Raw genomic sequence first — 11,495 nt, 5'->3', positions numbered from 1 at the left:
TTAAGCAACATAAATGTCTTGTCCGTTACCTCCAGAGGCTAAAATTCCAAGATCATGATGTTGGCAGGGTTGGGTCCTCCTGAGAGCCGTGAGGAGAATCTGTTCCAGGCCGCTCTCCTTGCTTCTGGTGATTTGCTGCTGATCTTTGGTGTTGCTTGACTCACAGGCACATCACTCCAATCTCTGCCTTTATATTCACATGACCTGTGTGCATGTCTTCTGTGTACAAACTCCCCCTTTTCATAAGGGAACCAGTCGTATTGGATTAGGGGTCCACACTAACCCAGTGTGACCGCATCTTAACTAATTACATTTTCAAGGACCCTATTTCCAAATAAGATCACCTTCTGAGGTAATGTGGATTAGGACTTCAATATATGAATTTATTCAATTTATACAATGGAATCAAAGAGCCTGTTTTCCTCATAGGGTCCTTCTGGTTCATCTTTGTACCTGCAGGTTACCCTGATTGGGCCCCTAGACCTACTTGCATCTCTCAACCCTCTCACCTTTCCCCAGCAGTCTCCACATCAAAGGGAATGTGGCCCCTTTAGTGGGGGACCTAGGCTGTCCTGGCATGGTAATGCATCAGCCCCAGACTGTTACCTTAAGTCTCTGAGTCTCAGTTTCCTCATCTGTAGAATGGGATAATCATATTACTGGCCTCTCCAAGTTGTTGTGAGGATTAAATGCAACAGAGCCTGGAGAGCCTTCGGCAAGTCTTTGATGAGCTATAAGTGCAGAGTACACATTTGCTGTCACCATTCCTGTCAGCAGAGCCACAGAGAAGTGGGGCAGTTGCGCTCGGCCAGGCACACCTCCCAGCCCTGTGTCTACCTGCAGTGAGATTGTGAACCGGTTGTTTCACTCCCAAGGCCTCTAGTCCTTACCTGTATAAAATGTTTTTGGAAAAATATTCTCTCTCAGTACTCTTCAGGCCACATATTTGATGGTTCATTGAGGGGCATGGGTCATCCTAACTGCGGCTCATGGCTTTGTGGTGTTAGGCTCACCTGGGCTTTCCCTCCCCAGACAACCTGGCAAACAAGGCTGACGGGGACCAGTATGCGCTGCTTTGCCTGAACAACACCCAGAAGCCGGTAGATGGATACAAGCACTGCCATTTGGTCTGGGTCCCTTCTCATGCTGTCATGGCCCGAAGTGTGGGTGGCAAGGAGGACTTGATCTGAGAGCTTCTCAACCAGGCCCAGGTATCTCCACCTGCCATCCTCCCCTCTGGCTTAGTGCTCCCTGCTTGGATTTGGAGGGAGGTTAACTTCCTTGACTTCTTGTCACTCTGGAAGTCCTGGTGTGTTCAGGGTACAGTGGGAGCCATGCCACACATGATCCTCTTCACTGACAAATCCCTCAGTCTATATACACTATAGACAGCAGAGGCATAAAACCTCATCTGGAACCATGAACCTGGTGGACTAAAGACTCTCTGCAGAAGTTCTTTTTGTCCCATTTAATTATTTTTCCTTCTAAACGGGTCCTCAGGATGAGCTCACATGCCCCTCTTCCTCCACAAAGTGCTCCTCGTCATCCCATGGCATGTGATCCTGCCCTCCTGGCACCTCTGCCAATGCTCTCTCCTTAGCGCTGGGGGATTCAGAGATGAACTAGGCAAAGACTTGTCTTGAGTCATTCACAGATGAGTGTGGGAGGCACACGAGTATGGATTCTTACCCGATGGAATTGCACTACCTCACGAATATGGATGGTGTCCTTTGTGGAGGACAAAGGGACTGATTTGCAGGGTGTATCTGGGAAAGTTCCTGGGCCCTGGGGAGTAACGGTGTGTACCCTAAGGAGGTAGGAGGTGGGGGTTGTCAGGGAGGGCAGCAGGGGACATTTCATGTAGAGTCACTGCAAAAGCAAACACCAGCCAGTCATTTGAAAGAGCGCGTGGGTAGGTGCTGCTGTGAGCTATGTCAGGAGTGGCTCTGGGCCAGTCAACCAGAGTCATAGGCAAAGAGCCCTTTGGTTTTTGGAGACCAGAAAGGAGGGAAGGGACCGTTTGATGTCCCACAGCTGGTCCTTCAGTGGCAGGCTTGGTGTGGGGAGAAGAGGAGCTCAGGAAGCCTGATCGCAGCCCACGGTGCTGGATCACCAGCTCTTCAGGATGGAGACTACCACGGGCGCTTAGGGTGATCGGATGGCCTGAGGGTAAGGCAGCCTTCGCTGACTGTCCTATGGGAACACAGAGCCACAGCCCATAGTGGAGAGGGATGGGTCTGGGGGGTGGCCCCTAGCAGTTTCCCTGAGGCCACACTCAAGCAGACAAGCTGGGATTTGAGGAGAGCTTTCCCTCACCATGAGCCAGAGATGCTGGGGACCTTGGCCACTGTCTTCACCCTCAGGCACTCATATCTTGCTTTCTGTTTCCCTTGTCTGTTTTGGGGTTTGTTTTACCTTTATCTCTATGTCATCCTCCCTCCTTCACTATCTCTTTTGTCCTTTGAACAGGAACATTTTGGAAAAGATAAGTCATCGGGGTTTCAGCTCTTTGGGTCTCCTCTCAAGACAGACCTGCTATTTACTGATGCTGCTCATGGGTTTTTAAGGGTCCCGCTGAGAGGTGACAACGTGCTAGCAGCCACCACCTAACATGGATGCCAAGCTGTACCTGGGATATGAGTATTTTTCTGCGACTCAGGATCCAAAAAGAGGTATGTAAGGTCCCGGGAGGGACCTGGCCAGCTTGGGCAGCAGGGCGGGGTGGGGCCATCACGGGAGGCTTTCCAGGTGGCTTACAGGCACCTAAAGCTTATTGGCCTGCAGAGCCCAAGGAAGCTACTAACTGCACTGGGTTAATGAGGGGGTTTTCTGTGATTAGAAAAGGGCTTTAATGGTCTTCATATTCTAGACAACTTGAAGTCATGATGGCCCTGCCTCCTTTTTATTGGCTGGGGTCATCCCACCCAGGGTGAGTCTATTTGACATGGAGTATAAAAATAGTCCATCCTAAACTGAAGTGGGAATGTGGCCACTACCACCATCCAGAGGTTTCTGGTCTGTTCATCCACTGGATCTCTATGGTTTATTTCTTCCTTCCTTCCTTCTTCTAGCTTTGCCCTCCATTTAGTCAACCAGTAAGTATTTGTATCTACAGAAGGGCAACCATTGTGTTAGATGTGGGCATATAGTGGTGAGCAAAGATAATGGGTGAGGGGAGCGCAATCAGGCCCACCCGGAACAGAACTCGTGACTGCCGTGTGGGGCATGCTTCCTGGATGGGGAGCCTAGTCTTGCAAGAGAAAACCCCAGAAGGCCCTGAGCTGGGCTAGTGCTCAGAGAGGCCTCCCTGGGGAGATGATGCCTGAGGAGCTGAGGTTAGGAGCAGGAGGAAGCTCTGTCTTCACTGATTTTTCTGAGAACTGAGTTCCCCCATTTCTCCTGGAGGGTGACAGCAGGAATTAGCAGTGTCATGGGAATGAGACATGTCAGCTCTGCTGCTGCCAGTGAGGGCCTCATTGGACAGCCACTCTGCAGCACTAACCTCCCAGACCCACCTGGGGCTTCCTTTGGATCCCTCCACCTGGCCTAGATGCGGAAGACTGCCCGAGGGTGCAGCGGTGTGCAGTGGGCCACCATGAGAGCGCCAAGTGTGTCGAGTAGAGTGCTGTGAGTATTGGTACCTTGGCGTGCACCATGGAGGAGACCCCAGAGGACTGCAACACTGCCATCACGGTTGGAGGGCCCTGCTCTTAAGGCTGGGTTCAGACACTCAGACACACAGCACTTCTGCCAAATCTGGCATTGAAAATCTCCTTCCCAAATACTTCTTCTTCAGTCTCCAGGATAAGGATGCCTGTTGTGCGCTGCCTCCCACCCACCCCACAGGCCCCTCCAGCTCTGGGCAGGGCAGAAGCTCAGAGCCAGCCCAAGAGCTGGACTCCTGTGGGGCTCAGCTCTGGAGTCCAGGAAGCTCAGGGGAGTGTCTTGCCTAGGAGCCCCAGGAAGTAGGGTGACATTCCTGGCTATGGTCAGGCTACTGTGAATTGTGAAAGCAGATCAACCTTTTCAATCCTTTAATTGTAAGTTTATTTTTTCTGATTATAAAATATTACAATAAATAAATAAAAATAGGGCTGCAGTGAGCCATGGTCACACCATTGCACTCTAGCCTGGGTAACAGAGCAAGACCCTGTCTCTCAAAAAATCAGTAAGTAAAAATAAAATCTTTCACAACTTCATCACTCAGAGATCATGTGATGATGATCTCTGAGTGACAAAGTTGTGAATGATTTTATTTATTTTATCTATTATGATCTCTGAGCGATGAAATTGTGTTGTTATTAACTTTAGGAGCAGAACTACTTTTGTGATTAGGAAAAAATAAATTTATAAATAAAAGAATGAAAATTTGACTAACTTAGAAGGCTATGCAACTTTTTCATTTTGTTTTGTTTTACTTAAGAAGACCCTCATCTTGGTAAACTTTCCTAGGACCAATTCATAAGATTAAGATCTTGATGGTTATGTAGTCTCCTAAATGTGTCAATTGTAAGGATTAAGTAACTCTGAGTACTTACAATACTGCCTGGCACATAATAAGCAGTAAGTAAGTGGTAGCTGTTATTATTATTCAAAATCCCGAGGACAGTTGGTATATTTCTTTTTTTTTGAGATGGAGTCTCGCTCTGTCGCCCAGGCTGGAGTGCAGTGGCGTGATCTCAGCTGTCTGCAAGCTCCCAGGTTCACGCCATTTTGCTGCCTCAGCCTCCCGAGTAGCTGGGACTACAGGCACCCGCCACCATGCCCAGCTAACTTTTTTGTATTTTTAGTAGAGACAGGGTTTCACCACGTTAGCCAGGATGGTCTCGATCTCCTGACCTCGTGATCTACCTGTCTTGGCCTCCCAAAGTGCTAGGATTACATGTGTGAGCCACCGTGCCTGGCCGACAGTTGGTATATTTTCTTAAATAATGAAACACTCATTTAAATAATGGCTATGTAATATTCCACCAAGTATGTTGGCCTCCATTTAACCAATTTCTCAGAGTTTATATTTGAGTTATTTCTATATCCTTTGCTATTATAGACAATGTGGGATTGAAAAATCTTTGTATCTATAAATGCCTATATTTCTGAGTATATCTTTAATATTGATGATAACTAATTTTTCTGGAGTTACTGTGTGTCAAGCATGTTTATAAGCTCTTAACCTGTATTACTCATTTAGTCTTCATGATAAACCTATGGGGTATAATTTTTACCCAACTTATGGATGAAAAATGTATATAGCATAGTATTGAGGAATACGTGCTTTGGGATAGACAGAACTTGGCGGCCATCTGCAATAGTGGTCACAAGGAATTAAATTGCCTAGGTTTAAGTCTTAGTGGCTGTTGATTGGACAAACTTAACCTCTCCGTTTTCATTTGTAAAAGAGGGGAAATTCTAGTGCCTAGCTTATTGAAGTTTGTGAGGAATACATGAGGTAATCACTGTGAAGTGTTTAGAAAGGAGCCTGGCACATAATAAAGGCTTGGTAAGTTTTTGCTGCTGTAGTCACTGTTTTTAGATTTCTAGAAGGGTAGTGAAAAGGTCAAAAGCAAAGAGCATGTATGTGTATGTTTTTATCTTGGTGACCTTATCTATAAGTATACATTTTTTGCTCTATTAGAAAAATTAATTGATTAAAATAATAAGCAAATTATTAGTGTATTATCTAGAGAAATGAATTATTTATTGAACATCTTTGTTGTGCCAGGGCACTGAGTACGGTGCTAGTGGGATTATGGGAACAGATTTGAACACCATTATCTGGAAGAAACATGTCCCATAGACACAGATTAAATGCATTCCCTGAGTCTGGCCATGTTAATCATTGAGTTGAGTGACTATGGTCACAAAGAAGGAGTGGTGAGGTCATGTCCAGGACTCAGCGTGGGTCTCATCAGAGGACACAGAGATGTCCAGGGGGCATGACCTAGGTTGGAACTTGTTCCCAGGTCAACAGGCCAAGAGCATGTCCAGTTTTTTTTTAAACCTTGTGTTTACATGGCAGAAGATTTGAGTGATCCACAATTGGTTAATCACAAGGACGTTTACATGAAGCCAATGAAATGGGAACCTCTGAGGGTCAGAGGCTCAGGAGACAGCTATTGTGCTATTGGTACTATGATTTGTTTCTTAACTTCAGAAAGGAGAAGGTGATGCCATGAGCTTGGATGCAGGATTCATCTACATAGCAGGCAAATGTGGCCTGGTGCCTGTCCTGGCAGAGAACTACGGTAAGTGGAGGGAAGTGTCCTTCTGCATTTTTTCTGTCCACAGATCCCCTGGACTGTGGGCATAGAAAGATGAGGAAATAACTTAGTTGAGTGTTGAGATAATAACTATTATTGGAGTGTAGGGGGCTACTAGAAAAAAAAATCCCCCTCTCCTGGAGCCAGAACCAATTAAGATGTAGACAAAGGAATTAGGCAGAAAGAGATCAAAATAACACCTTTATTTCTGAGACAGCGATACTGGAGTGTGTGATGTAGAGCTGGCACGGGGCTGCAAGTTACCCTTACCTTAAACTTGCCCGCTAGTTCAGGAAAACGGGTCTGGTGGCTTATGCCATGACGAAAGGCAAAGGGAAACACGTTTTGTCACAGGTAAGAAGACCTAAACAACCCTCTCCCCATTGTCTTCAAGAAAGAAAGAAGGGGCTGAGCCACACGTGCTCATGATCCTTCACCCAGATGCACTGGGTGGTTGAGAAAGTGGGGCTGCAAGGTCATGTTCTTTAGTGGGGATCCATTCACATGGAAAAATGAAGCCAGTGTAAAAGAGGGTTTCCCTAATATCCTTGATTACACCTCATCTGCTACATTATCTTTCAAAACAAAACAACTCTGTGAGGTAAATAGTGGTATCTCCATTTTATAGCTGTAAAGATTGAGGCATAGAAAAGATAAGTGATGGGTCAGGCGTGGTGGCTCACACCTGTAATCCCGGCACTTTAGGAGGCCGAGGTGGGTGGATCACGTGAGGTCAGGAGTTTGAGACCAGCCTGGCCAACATGGCGAAGCCCTGTCTCTACTAAAAATACAAAAATTAGCTGGGCACCTGTAATCCTAGCTACTACTCAGGAGGCTGAGGCAGGAGAATCGCTTGAAACTGGGAGGTGGAGGTTGCAGTGAGCCAAGATTGTGACACTGCACTCCAGCCTGGGCAACAATAGCGAAACTCCATCTAGTACATTTCTTGTCCTCTCACTTTTTCCATCATCCCAGCATCTGGCTGCTGCATTTGGAAGGAGCCAGAATCTAGGAAATAGAACTACTGCAAATTTTGAATGGCTCCAACAACTCAAGTCCAGCTCTTCTCTAGGGCACTCTCCTGCAGACTCAGATGATTTAGGGCCCCTTGAGGCTCCTGGGGAGAAGCAAGAATGATGGCAGCAGAGTCACAACTCTAGTTCTACTTTTGTCACTTTCTTCTGTGTGATTGTGGACAAGTCAAGAATCCACCAGAGCCTTAGTTTAAAATCACAGGAGGGACACCAGACACCTCACTTTGTACACTTGGTTGGTGAGTATATTTTAAAAATAGATGCTCCTGGTCTCCTCCATCCATTCAAGAAATATTTACTGAGCACCTAATAGATATTGTTCTAACTGTTACAGCAGTCAAGCTGTTACCAACCATGGGTTCTTGGGCTCTCAATGCAATAGAAATTGTCATAAGGCCAAGAGAGTTTTCCCAGACAAGGCTTTGTTGGAGCTTATGCCCAGGAATATGGGAGGCAACACAAGAGAGAGAGAATTTTCTGGCTGACTCCCCAGAGGGCATTGAAAAGGAAGTTGTAAAGGGGCCACGGTGAGAAAGGAGTGATGTCTAGGAATGTAGAGGCAGGGAACTTTTAGCACCTCCACAGTTTGATGACATGCTTCTTCATGCTCGCATGTCTTATAAGCATGCTACATATCCACCCCCGGGTGTGATTTTTAGTATTATAATGAAGCTGAGGTTAAGGATCAGTCATTCTCCTGGCCTTGCGTGCATGCGGGAGATAGTAAGATTCATGGTGGGAGCTGCTGCTTTTAGCTTCCTCAGGGTCTGACAGTCAGCAGGTATGGCTCCTTCAGCAAGGTTTATGTTGCAAGGTGTGGAGGGTCTGTTTGGGGTCCCTGCCACCTATGGGGTCTCCCCTCTACCAGCTTGCAGTGAGGTCCTTGGTGGGGCATGGCGGGCACCAAGTCCTGTCCCTCCTCTGCCTCAAAGCCACACATAATACCTGTCCCTCCCCTGCTCCCAGTCTTCTGGGGAAAGTAGGACAACAGCACACAAATAAAGGGCAGGATATACTTTCTAACTGTAAGTGCTACTGAGGAACCAAGGGAGGTGATGCAGCAGCAACCAGTTTTAGAAATTTTAGAAAAGGTGGTCAGGGCAAGCCTCAGCAGGCAGAGGGGTCGTGTGAGCTGAGAATAATGTGGGAATCAGGCCTGAGAAAACTTGGAGGAAGAGCAACCTAGGATGAAGGAACAGCAAGCACAAAGGTATGGGGGCAGGGCAAGTCATGCTGTGTGGAGGCCAGAGAAGAAGGTCTGTGGATGAGGGTGCAGAGAGAGAGGCACTGGCTGTCTCAGAGCCCTGTTGGCCTGGCTAAGGACGTAGATTTAACTCTAGGTATTGTGGGAAGTGCTGGACCTTTGAGGAAGCAGGGCAGTGCTATATGAATGAGTTATGTGAACAATGTATGAGGCTCTAGAAAGTTCTCTTTTATTTGTAGACACCAGGGTATTCCACTACCAGACTACTTCGTCCTGCCCTCTCTGAAGTTTTCCCTCTGTCTCTTTTCATAAGCCATGCATAAATTACATGTTTTCACAGATCCACAACAACATATACTATTATTGCATTAAACCTGAATGAAATATATGTATATATATTTATACACATAAAAAGCAGTCTTAGCTTCAAACCTCTCATCCTCCCCATCTCCTACCTGTCTTTTCACTTCCTTGAGTTTTTTTTTTTTTTTTGAGATGGAGTGTTGCTCTGTCACCTAACCTGGAGGAATGTGGTGGTGCGATCTTGGCTCACTGAAACCTCCACCTCCCAGGTTGAAGCAGTTTTCCTGCCTCAGCCTCCCGAGTAGCTGGGATTACAGGTGCCCACCACCATGCCCAGCTAATTTTTGTATTTTTGGTAGAGATGGGTTTTCACCATGTTGGCCAGGCTGGTCTCAAACTCCTGACCTCAGGTGATCCACCTGCCTTGGCCTCCCAACGTGCTGGGATTACAGGTGTGAGCCACCACACCTGGCCCTTTAAGTTTCTTGACTCCTCTAGTCATTCACTCCTGCTGACCTGTGATCGATCGATCCTGCACCTTTCCCCGTGGCCTTTTATTCCATCCTTTCCCAGCATACATTTCACAATCAACCGTGCCTGCACTTCCAGGCTGGCTGGCTTCCATTTAAGTGATGAGGACCCTGTTAAATGAGCCATGTATCTCTAGTCCCCCCACTACCCCATTTCTCCTAGAAGACAATTCCATACTTTCTCCTCTCCTTAGGTCTCCAACACTTCTTCCTCCACCTTTCATACCTTTGTTTCCTATTTCTCCTAAGAAAAGAAATCAAAAGATAAATTCTACAACACCCTACTGCCATATCCACCCACATGCCAGCATCTGTGGCCCTAGATACTGCCTTCCCTCCTCTTACTGGGGTGACCTGGCTTTCTCCTTGCTAAGTCCTGTCCTGCACCTGTTCAGGATTGTTGCCCTAGCAGTTCTCCCTTTTTCTGCAGCAGCATCAAATCTTCTTCTCTACTAGATCATTTCTATCAGCATACAAAACATGCTGCTATGTTTTTTTTTTCCATCTTACACACAAATAACTAAGTAAAACCTCTCCACCTCACTTTCCTCTCCCATTTCTCCCCTTCTTTTTACAACAAAATTCCTTGAAAGTGTCAAATTTCTTAGCTAACTCAAATTTCTCTCCCTTAAATCTCCCTGGGACCCAGTTTAAGAATCTGTTCAGGCCCCAAACCCCCAACATGGAGTTGGTTTTATTATTGTTTTTCAATGATCAACGGAAAATATACCTCTTTATCGTCAGAGTATGGGCAGACTACTCCCACCACTCCAACCCCCTTGGTACACCACTGACCACTGTGGAGATGAAACTACACCAGTGACCTCTGTTGCTAAATCAAAAGGCCAGTTCTTCATCCTTGTGTTGTTGCAGGACTTTTAAGGAATCAGCTTACACACTCCTTAATTTCTTTTAATTCCTGTTCCAGCATTACTTGATCTACCAGCGTCACTGGCAGCACCCATCACTTCCTCCTCTTGGATTTCTTCCTTGGCTTCCTGAATGCTACACTCTCTTGGATTCTCCCCTCCCCCTCCTGACACTGCACCTCAGTCTCTTTTGCTGGTTCTGCCCACTTCCCCAGCCTCTACATGCTGGCATGACTCAGGGCTCCGTACTTGGAATTCTTCTCTCTGTCTGCCCATCCTCTTGGTGGTTTTATCTCTGTATTCTGACGATCCCCAAATTTACATTCTAGTTCCGACTTTTTCCTGAAACCCCAGACTTGTAGATCTAGCTGCCTACTGGCTATCTCCACTTGGATTTCTAATCACCAACTCAAACTTAAATGTCCAAAACTGAGCTCCGGAAACTCCATACATTCCCACCCAAATGCTGCATCCTGTAGTCCACCTCATCTCAGTTAAGGGCAATCTATTTTTCATTTTGGAAAAAATGTCAATACCTTGCTACTTTCTGTGCCTGCCCTTGTTCTCTCACACCCCATATCTCATCCATCACCAAATTATATTAGCTGTACCTTCTCAAGCTATCTAGAATCGACCTCTCTGCCCATCTCCACTGATACCATTCTGATCTAAACCACCATCCTCTCTCCCCAGATTTTTATCATAGCCCCTTAACAGGTCTCCATGCATCTGTCTTGTCCCACTCTCCTCCACAACACATGAGCCAAAGTGATTCTGTTACACTTAAAGCATTATATTAATACTTCTTTGCTCAAAGCCCACCAGTGATTTCCCATATCACTCAGAGCGAAAGTCAAGGTACCTCTTTGATCTATAAGGTTCTTCGTAATCTAGAAGCCTTCGCAACCTCATCTCCTACTTCTTTCCCCATGAACTCTCGGTTCCAGTCAGCTTGGCATCCCAGCTGTTCCCTGAAGACCTCAGGCACACTCCTGCCCCGGGGCCTTTGCACTTGCTTCTGCCCCCATCTGGAGTGCTTGTCTTCCTCAGATCATCATGGCTAGTTTCCTCATTTTATTTAGGATTTGTCAGGGCAGCCTTTCCTGGCCACTCTGTAATTGTAAACCTATAAAAACACATGCTTGCACATACCATTGCCAATACTTCATATCCCCCTTTCTTGCTTTATGTTTTCTTCAGCACTTATTACTCTCTAGCTTACTACATACTTTATCTACTTACCTTGCTTTATGTCTCTTTTATTCTGTAAAATGAACAAGGACCCCGTTGGCTGTAAG

Source organism: Chlorocebus sabaeus, chromosome 15 (assembly GCF_047675955.1).
Source record: "Chlorocebus sabaeus isolate Y175 chromosome 15, mChlSab1.0.hap1, whole genome shotgun sequence".
Taxonomy (NCBI): Eukaryota; Metazoa; Chordata; class Mammalia; order Primates; family Cercopithecidae; genus Chlorocebus; species Chlorocebus sabaeus.
The sequence above is the reverse complement of the archived record's forward strand: the minus strand, read 5'-3'. Positions refer to the sequence as shown.